We start from the raw sequence: 10,675 nt of genomic DNA, 5'->3' as shown, positions 1-10,675 counted from the left end.
CCCTATGGTGCTGAGACCTGTGATTGGTTAAAGCGATTGGGCGTCGTGGGGTTGGAGGGACAGGAGGTCGGGAAGCCCAGGGGTGAGTGCCTAGTGCCTGAAGCTGAGAACCTAGGCCTTGCTTTCTCCAGGCCCTGAGTTATTCAGATGACCCACTTCCCCAAGCAGAGCCCTGGCCTGTCTCCATGCCTTCCCCATTGTACTATCGTGCAGTCAGGCTGGAAATGCCGGTCCTTTCCTGTCCAGCACTGACTCTGGCTGGACATGAGCCCCTGTCCTGCTGCAGTCCCAGCTGGGGCCTGGGTGTAGTATGTCAGTGACTCAGGCCTGGTACCCTTGCAGCAGCCCCCTGCTGGAGACGCAAGGTCAGAGCCACAGGAGCGTGAGCAAATTAGGAAGAAGCACCTTCGGGTCACCTGTGGCCCCAGTGCCTACCCCTCCAAAAGTGGGGCCTGTCATGCACTATGGGGCTGCCCTCGCTGGGCACTGCCTGGCCATCTCCTCCAAGACTAGGCCCTGGCCTGCAGGGGAGATAATGAACTGCTCAGAGATGGGTTTGGGACTCCCTGGGGAGGTGCCAGACACCACATTCCCGCCTCTCCCTAGAGCCTCATTACCACCCACTCTTCGGGGGCTCAGCGGGCGGACAGGCTGACTTCCCGTCCTTAGCCTCAGCCAGTGGGGCTGGGCAGAGTGGGTGGGGATGGGCCACGTGACCTCTGACTCAGACATCCAGCTCTGGGGAGCCTGGGGTCCAGTGGAAGACTTGGGGAGCTGGACTTCAGGTTCCCTCTCGCTGTCTCAGGAATTGGAGGTATATAGCAGGAGACTGGAACCGGTTCCCTGAGTCCTGCTGACCTGTTTCACAGGCTGGGGCCAAGCCCCTTGAGTCTCCCAGATCCACAGGTCGCTCTGGCCAGATCCACAGGTCGATGTCTGACCCTTCTGCCTCCAGCCAGGATAGGGCTAGTGGACCCCCTTATCCAAGTGCTCGGGGGCCGGAATCTGCTCCTGGATCCGACCTTGCACTGCCCAGCTGGCCCTGAGGACCACCTGAGTGGGTGAGACTGGAGGCACCCCCTGCTCTGCTACGGCCACTGCCCCAGCTCAGGGCGCTGGCTGCAGTCCTGTGCTGGGCCACAAGGTGGCAGCCACGGACCACTCATCATTGCTGGAATCAAAGCAGGGTCTGGAGGATGCCCTGATGGTGCTCCTGGAACAGGCCTTTCTCTGCTGGGGTGTGAAGCGGGACCCAGTTCTGTTTTAGACCCTCAGGCTGGTGACATTCTGAAAGGCAGCACCATACAGGAATGTGCTTTGGAGTCCTGGGCTCTGGGAACCAGGAAGAGGAGGGAACAGCCTTCTACCAAGTACCTGCTATGAATCGGCCCCTGTGCCTCCTGCACTGTCTGCTCTTGGCAAGGGCGAGCTAGGCCCAGAGAAGGGAGGCAACTTTCCCAAGGTCACACCATGCTCGTGAAGCAGGCCTGAGGTCCATTCCCACTGCCCTACTTTGGTGGGGTCTCCCTCTTTGACTCCCCACCTGATTCCAACCCTTTTCTCCTCTTACAAATGGCCTGAGGCAGGGGGTCTGAACTGCCAGGAGTTAGTGGTGGCTTAAAGTGCTTTCCCTCTGGTAGGGGGTAGGGGTGACATCCCAACAGGAGTCTCAGGGCCTCAGCCAGAATGAAATATGCCTGTGACAATAGTGCTGGATGGGGTTAGGGGCAGGAGGCTCTGCTGGTCCTTGCCACAAGGATTCCTAAAAATGGGGCCTGTTGGGACCCTGGATGGTTTGCTCATTCACATATTATTTGAGGTCGGGTTGCTAGGGATGAGTTGAAGACCCCAGACCTGGACCTGCAGTGGGGCCAGGAGTAGCTCTTGGAAAGGGAGGGGTTTCCTGGACAAGGAGGTGCTCCTGAGTCAGCCTCGAAGACCTGAGGCCTTGCCAGATATGGTTGGAGTAGAGGTTAAAATACTGAAATACTGGGGGAGGAGGACAGGGCTTCAAGGACCAACCCGAATCCAGGCCCAGCCCCCGGGGAATACAGGGTGCCTGGCGAGAGAAGACCGAGGCACGTCAGAGCCTGGATGATGAGGGCATTGCAGGTGGAGGGGAGGCCAAGGGCAGAGGGGAGAGGGGCAAGGAGGTGGGGTGGGATGTCTGCCTCTCTCCTGCCTCCTTCCAGCACAACCTTCCTACCCTGCAGAGTTCTGAGGAGTCCTGGGGCCTCTGGAGAAGGAAATCAGTGGGGCAGGGAAGGGCGGGAGCTGGGACTTCTTTCCTGGCCCGTGCTCTGGTGGCCTCCAAGCCGCCTGCCCATGGCCCGCTGTCTTGGAAAGCACGCATGTGGGTGCCAGTGCTCCTGTTCACAAGCTGTGTGACTTTGCCTGAATTACTTAGGTCTCTGATCCTCAATGTTGTCATCTGTACTTTGCGGGTATTGATAGTAGCTACCCCCTAGTGGTTTGGGGAATTAAATGAACTAGTAAGTGTGAAATGTCTAGCACTACTCCTTGCTAATCCCCTTCTTCCCAAATGTCTGAGAAGATATCATGGCATATTCTAGTCCCAATATATTTGTACTCAACAAGCACTTGTTGAATACTGACTGTATGCAGAGCTTTACTGAACACCAAGGGGGAGCAGATGAGTGAGTGGTGTGGAGGAAGGTGGAGACCTCCTGGTGGGGGATATTGTCAGGAAAGATTGGAGGAGGTGAGTCTGGAAGGACAGGCAGTTCTCCGAAGGTGGAGGAGAGGAAGTGGTCTGAGCACAAGACAAGGGGATGTGACCCTGCAGTGAGCGGCCTGCTGTGGCTGGGGCACAGTGCCCCATAGCACCCTAGGGCCTGTCCCCCATACCCCTGCCTCTGAGATATGAGATATGACCACATCCCAGTCCAGTGGGTTCCTTGGAATCATCCCCTATCAGAACAAGGAACGGTTCCTATTCTCTTAGCCAGCTCTGTGACCTAAGTGACCCTGACCCTGCTCTGGGGACCGTCTCTCACATAAGTGCAGTGGCCTGAACCTCCCAGCCCTTCCTCCAGTATGACACCGCCTTCAGGAAGCTCTTCTGGGTTGCTCTTCCATCCCTCTGTGCCTACTTAAGGTATGTGTATGTGCCCAGGTCACCACACCTAGTCAGGGATTTCCCTGGTCAGCCAGGGTTGGCCCAGCCATAGCATGTCCCTTCTCCCATACCACTTCCAGCCTATGGAAATTTCCATACTTTCTCTGCCCTGGTTACAGCTCCTACTGCTGTATTTATCACCCTGGAGACACAGTGGCACAGGCGCACACATGCCACACACACACTCAGGCCTGCACACACGTGTCTGCACACCTCAGCCTGCTTCTCCAGATCTGTGAGTGCATGCTGCGCGCGCACACACACTCGGCACGTGGATGAACACACACACACACACACACGGCACGTGGATGAACACCCACCCACACAGAGCTCTCTAGGAAAATTGCTGTCTCTCCCTCCTGCTCCTCCTCCTCCACCCTGTCCTCCCACCACTACCCACTTCCAAACGCTGAGACCAAAGAGATGGGCCGGACGGTGCCTCCCACCACTTGTCAGCCTGGGACGCCCTCCTCCCTTTGTGACTGTGGCATGCCCTCCTCCCCCTGCCCGTCTGCCTCCCCAGCTCTCCCTGCCTCCCCATCACCCTGCCACCTCCCTGCGTTCCTGTGTATCTGCCCTCCACACAAGTCATTCTGAGGCCTCTTTGTTACTCTTTCAACTCTGAAGTGGAAACTGCTCCTCCCAGCTCTCCTGAGAGGCTCAGGATGGGGACCTCATAGGGCCGATGGAGGCATAGGGACAAGTGAAAGGGACCTCAGGTCCCGAATCTCCTCAGCTCCTGTCACCTTCAGTCCCTCCTGTTGGATTAGGGGAGGGCTGTGTGCCTGGCACCATGGAGACCAGTGTCATGGCAACACAGTTCGGGTGGGCACAGCTTCCTCCTCCTGGGGGGTGGGGTCAAGAGGAGGAGGTGCCGAGGAAGTGGGCCTTGTGCTGGTGCCCACCACGGCTGCCTCCAGCTCACTATTCCCAGGACAGCCCACCCCCACCTGCCCAGCCAACTTTGCTTGCCACTGCAGCTTCCACTGCCACAAGTCACTGATCCCATTTGGGAAATCCTCTCTCAAACACTAGCTCCAGAGCTGGGCGCCAGAGAGGGCAGGGGCTTGTCCCAGGTCACACAGCAAGTCTGGCCAAGCTCCTGACTCTCAGACTCGTTTTCTCCTCTGGTCTCCTACCTTCCACCCAGAAGGAGGGTACTGGGGGCAGAGGGGTCAGTCCAATCTCAGTTCCCACCACCATCTCCAGCCAGCCCTTAGAGTTGGCAGTGGGATTGAAGATGCAAGTGATAGTGCCGAGAAACCATCATGGGGCGCCCACCACCTGCTGTGCCAAGGCTTTGCATGTGTCATCCCATTTTATTCTAAGACCCAGGAGGAGGATGACTGGTAAGTGGAGTAGCTAGGACAGGAACACAGTTCCCTCTCAGATGGGGCAGGCGAGCCAAGGCTAGTGTGTATTGCTGTCTCCATCAGACGCTCTTTTAAAAGAATGGCAAAGCTTTTAATCCCATCTTTATTACTGGAAAGGGTGTAGGGGCAGGATCTGGGGCATAGCCTGGGTCTGGCCTTAGGGTTTCTAGAAAGCAGGTTATATTTTTCTAAGAAGATAGAGAACGGAGCCTTCCTAGTGTGGTTAGACCTAGGGAAGACCTTTCTTGCAGTGCAGCAGTGCAGACCAACTTGGAATCCCCAGGTCAGGCTGGAGTCTAGGGACAGAGGGCAGGAGACCCCTGCCTCCTGGGCCCAGCCTCAACTTGCCTCCCGACCTTCATGGAGTCACGTTGCAACTGCCTCCCTCCTGGCTTATGTAATAATTCAAATATAGCAGCTGCCTTCATCCCACAGAGTCACACCCCCTCCATCCCCCCTCAGGTGCGGGGAGTTATGGGGGAAGAGGTGGTTCAGGGCTGAGTGGGAGGTTCAGGGCCTCCTGGCAAGGAAGATCCTAGTGTGCTGGATTGGAGGGTGGTGGTGGTGAGGGGGCTGGTGCTGAGACCCCAAGAAGAGCAGAGCCTTCCCTAGAATATGAAGCCACAGGGGCCACTTCTGCCCTGACCCATCTCTGCTGGAATTCCACATTCCTGGGGGCCCTCCCCAGAGTCACAAGCTATACGCACAGCCTTCTTTTGTGGGCTGCTGTCCCAACTGGAGGAGGAAGGAGAGGTGGAAGAGTGTGAAGAGGGGGAAGTAGTCCAATGGGGCAACGGCCACCGTCTTCAGTCCTAGGCTCGGCCTTGCCCTTCACTCACTAGGTTGCCTGGGCACCCCTCTGACCTCAGTTTTCCCATCTGCACAATGAGGGATTAGATTCACGGGCTGTAGCATCTCATGCTCCCTGATTTATAACCCTGGAGATGATCTCAACCTGAGGCTGAAGGCACTTTCAAGTGTCTGGCCCAGCCCCGTTCCATCTGACTTCCCTCTCCCTTTTCTCTGCCATCCCTCCTAGACCAGTGCAGCCACCTCCACCCGCAGGACAAGGGAGGCAGGAGAGGGCCCTGGACTCAGCTGGGGCTGGGCAGCCTCAGGCGGCCTCTCCCTTCCCTGAACTCGCCATCTGTTCCAGACCCCAGCCCCCTGCCTAGCAGCCATGGGGAGGTCACTGCTCTCACCTGGGGTCACCCCTTCCTCACTGGACAGCTCTGACAGATATCCTGGAACCTGCAGTGGATCCTTCATGCCCCAACCTGAATCCCAAAGTCACCTTCCTGAGGTGTTGAAGAAGCTGCTCCACCTTAGAACTACTGTAGAGGCTGTGGTGGCCTTTCATTCCTTTATCAGCAGAAGCTTTGTCACTTGTGTGGTGGGGGCCATGCTTAGTATGAGAATGCAGAGACCCATGCCAGGCCCTTCCCAAGGACATGGTGCTCCTTCAGCCATTGTCATCAGAGCCACAGAGGGGAGCTTCCTGGCAGAGGAGGAGTAGGGAGAAGCTGTGGGATGGCTCCCTGAGCTCCCCACTCCACCCCTTCCCCATGCCTGGGCTCCCATTGCAAAGACCCAGATGTGGGCTTATTCTGTCTCCTAGCCACAGGGAGTCACCCAAGGGTGTTCAGACCAACCCTTCATGAAAGCCATGTTCCACCAATTACCAGCCTTTCCCTGGAGAGCTGAGGGTTGTCTCACACTGGGTAGCCTCAGCCTGCCCTGGGGTTGGGGGGTGCTCACAGAGCAGTAAGCGTCACTGCCTGCATCCCCACACACCTGTGGTCTCTTGTCTGCAAGACACACATGCCCCTCCGTGCCCTTGAGCTGAGCTCTGTTGTGCACCACCCCATTTCCATCAGCCTCCTTTCTGACTTTCCTCCACTAACATTTCCTGCTTGGGCCTGTTGGAGGCCGCCCAAAGGCTGTGGACTAGGGCCGAGGTAAATAGGACTTTGGCTTGTCTTTTGAGGAAACAGGATCCCATAGAAGAAATGAGATGAGCCTGAGCGGGGGTTGGGGGGTGACAGCCGGTGGTGAGACAGCCGGTGGCAAGACATTAGGGAAGGGAAAGGCCACCAAGGGTCTCTAGCCCAGAACCCAGTGCCCCCTCCTGCCTACCTGTCCTTGTGGATGGGAGGCAGCGTGTGTGCTGACTGGCCGAGCAATGGTGGGCCAGGATTTGGGATGGACAGAGAAAAGGAAGAGGAGGGGGAAGTCTCCCTGGGACGAGAAACACTGTACAAAGTCGAGGAGAAACCAGTGTGTGCTTAGGGACCAGACCTGCCCCCCCCCCGGAGCAGAGGGTGGTGAAGTCAGTCAGGGCTGGATCACAAGAGACCTCAAATGCCAGGCTGAGGAGCTTGGCCTTGATCAGGAGGGCACTGGGGAGCCCTGCAAAGGTTTTGAGAGGGAATTCCATTACCAGATAGATGTCTTGAGGCCAGCCTGGCCAACATGGTGAAACCCTGTCTCTACTAAAAAAAAATACAAAAATTAGCTGCTCCTAGGTGCAAGGCGGAGGTGGAGTAGAGAGGTTGACCTGGGATAGGGGCTGGAGCATGACCAGGGGAGCGGGAAGGAAGCAGGGGATGGGGATGGAGGGAGTGGACGGATGTGAGAGAATCTGCTGTCCTTTGGGACAGACGATACAGGAAGTGTAGGAGAGGAATGGGGCAAGGTGACTTTGAAGTGTCCAGCTCGGAGATTAGAAGTTTGCTAATGCCTTTGGGAGGCCAAGGCAGGCAGATCACGAGGTCAGGAGTTCAAGACCAGCCTGGCCAATATGGTGAAACCCCGTCTCTACTAAAAATACAAAAATCAGCCGGGTATGGTGCGGGTGCCTGTAGTCCCAGCTACTTAGGAGGCTGAGGCAGGAGAATTGCTTGAACCCGGAAGGCAGAGGTTGCAGTGAGCCCACATCGTGCCACTGCACTCCGGCCTGGGTGACAGAGTGAGAATCCATCTCAAAAACAAAACAAAACAAAAACCCAAAAAACAAAAAAACTAAGAAGTTTGTTGATGTCTTTAATAGGGAAAAAAAGGGTATTGGATGTTCAGTATTTGAATATGAGGGACCTACGGGTTGTTCCCAGAGGAGATGTCCAAGAGGCAGTCTGGACACCTGGAGCTCCAGGGAGAGGGATGGGCGGCAGGGGACACCCGGAGTTGTTGGTATGCTGGGAGAAGGCTGCATGCTCCGTGGGAGTGGGGTGGAGAATGAGGACAGGACCGCCGTCCTGCAAGGAGCATCCATATTGAGGGGGCGAGGATAGGGTGCACCAGTGAGGGAGACAGAGGAGGGGCCGTCTGGAAGGTGGGAGGGAAACAGCCGCACAGGACGGGGCGGAGGCGGGCGCTGAGAAGAAGCCTCCTTCTTCGATAAAGAGGTAGCTGAAGCCTGTGGAGCCTGCAGTCCTCTCAACGCTATGGGGGCAGCGCGGAGGCCGGATTCCAGAACTGCATCCTCCCATCGCTTTGGGCAGCCACCTTGCCTCCCAGGAGCATCCTTCCTCCTATCCCACCTCCAGTTCCCCAGCTAACAAAAAACGGTGTATCTTGACCCCCGGCGGGGCGGCGGGGGCGGGCCGGGCCTGCGAACACGGCTCAGCACCCTGGAGAGCGGCCGGTGACCGGGGCGGGGCCTGCGGTGGGGGCGGGGGTGCGCCGTCTGAGCACTCGTGCCTTTGGCTCTGGCTGGGAGCGGTCTTGCAGGCAGACAGTTGGTGGAGGAGGGAAGAACAGTCTTGGATTGTCTCCAGCTCTCTCCCCTTTATGCACCTCCCCCATCCCGGCACTGGCCTACAGGAGCCCCTGTCCCAGCATTTGGGGCTATTACTGTCCTGGCTCCATCAATTCGACGACTTCAGGGAATGAGATGGGAGGAGAGGGACAACTATTTACTGGGAGCTTTTCAGACATTCCCAAAACCTCACAACCTTTTGAGCTTGGAATTTGTGACCCCATATTTCAGATGAGGAAACTAAATTGAAGTTCAGGAAGGGGAAATACCTTGCCCAGGCATGTGGCAGAGCTGGCATTTGAATTCCACCTGCTGGGCTCTAAGTCCTGAGTGCCCATTAGCCCTTCTGAGTCCTGAATCTTGCATTTTGTTCCTGCAGACTCTCCAATTCTGGGTGACTGTGGAGTCTAGTGTGGCAGTGGGATGGGGAGGAGACCTTCCCTTCCACCTACTTGCTTGAGTGTATTCCCAGGAGATTTCTGAAGATGGGGCCACCACCATTGTTTTTAGAGTGGGAAGGCAGAAAGGAAGCTGAGGGCCAGGTGAGACCTCCTGACACTTGCACCCACCCACGCCCAGGAGGCACCCTCCTTTGAACTCTTCTGACCCAGCTTCTTGTTGCCAGGTTCCTCCAGCCCCTGAGCAGGTTTCCAGGACATGAAGGGGAGCTGTGAGGGACCAGGACTGGCCATGGTCCAGGACTGCAGCTTCCTGAGCCCAGAGAATGCCTTCCTAGCTGTCAGGAATGGAGCAGCGAGGCCCCAGTGATAGGTGAGGCAGAGAAGCACGACATGAGTTCTGGGCTGGCTCAGCTGGTTTACAACCAGCCTGGGCCTCGTTCCCTTTGAGAAAATGGTTTGCCCAGAGTTCAGAGATCTAAACTTCTATAATGCCTTCTGGGGCCACAGTGGGAAGCAAAGACTCCTCACATTTTCTTTCCTGACACTTCCCAAACCACAAGACATTGGTTTTCTGCAGCACCCAGCCTGGACAGGCCGTATACACAAGCTCAGTCATTTCTGACCTTGCCCCCTCCACCATGCACCCCCATATTCTTCAGCATGGGTCAGGTTTCTCTTCAGCCTCAGGGACTTCTCTGCTTGAAGCCTGTTGTGTGGGTGGGGGGTATTTTCCCCACAGCTCAGAGAGATGCAGTTGCTGTGGAGGGTTTGCTCTAGCTCCTCTACTCTGGAATATACCCTGTTCTGCCTTTAAAGACCCAGCTTGGACCCTCTCTTCCAGAAATGCTTGCCAACCCTCCCCAACTGGGTCAGGGGTCCCTCTGGGCTTCACAGACTCTGTGCTTCTTTCTGTCACAGCCTGCAAGTCTCCCCTCCCCATTCCCCAGCCTGAGTGCTTCTCTGAGACAAGGGATAGTGTGAGCCATGGGCTCAACCACTGGTAGGCCAATGAATAAGTAAGTTCATGGTGAAGCCAGGATCTAAATCCCCATTTCCTGCTTCTTTCTCCTGCACACAATAGCAGCTCTGCTGTGACAACTCCCTATCCGTCCTAGGCCCTAAAATGCCTCTATTTCACTAGGTTATAGCTTTATCCTAGGGAGTCCTCTTTGGAAGCAGGGTGGGGGTGCAGCAGGCCTTCCCCCATGCCTATAGTGTGTGGGCAGGGAAGGCCATGTGGGGCAGGTTGTGGCCTAGGTCTCCACAGATCCTGGTAGAAGTCCATGCTCACACATCAGCTCCAAGTCCCAGCTAAGTCAAGCCACCAAGAGGTGGGCCCTGTGATAAGGCTCTGAGTCCAAAGGCCATCAGTAAAGCCCCCTAAGTCTTCCGTGGACCCAGCTCCAGGCCGGGATGCACCCTAGGACATGATACACACCGGGTGAGGGAGCCCAGAGGAGAGGGCGGCTAGCTGTGCATGGAGGCCTGATCTCTCAGACTCAGGGAGGGCACAAGCGTGTCACCTCATCCTGAAGGCTTCTGTAGTGGGGCAGCAGAGGGTCTGGGTCTGCTGCCCCTGGAGTCCCCAGCCCCATCGTAGCCCATGAGGATTGTAAATCCCTCATCCTCTCCCCTCTCTCCTCCTCTGTCAGCCACTCCCCTCTCCCCCTACCCAGCTCTCTTTCTATTTCTGCCTCTGATTTTTTTTCCTTTTCTGTCTTTGTTCCTCTGTGTATGTGTCTTTCCCTATGCCTCTCTGATCCCTTTGTACTTCCATCTTGATCTCTCTGAGGCTCTGATCCCTCTCTCCTCTCCCTCTTCATGTGTTACTGTCCCCCTTCCTGTCTGTGTTTATCTCAGTCTCTCTGTGTGTGAGTCTTTTTTCCTCTCTCCCAGTCAGACTCTCTCTACCCCTCCCTCTCTCCCTCTCTGTCTGGGCCTCTCTCTGTTCCTCCTCCCTCCTCCCTCCCCCTTCTGCATTATCAGACCTGCTCCAACCTCCTCC

The sequence above is a fragment of the Macaca mulatta genome, chromosome 14 (genome assembly GCF_049350105.2).
Source record: "Macaca mulatta isolate MMU2019108-1 chromosome 14, T2T-MMU8v2.0, whole genome shotgun sequence".
Taxonomy (NCBI): Eukaryota; Metazoa; Chordata; class Mammalia; order Primates; family Cercopithecidae; genus Macaca; species Macaca mulatta.
Note: the sequence above shows the minus strand (reverse complement) of the source record.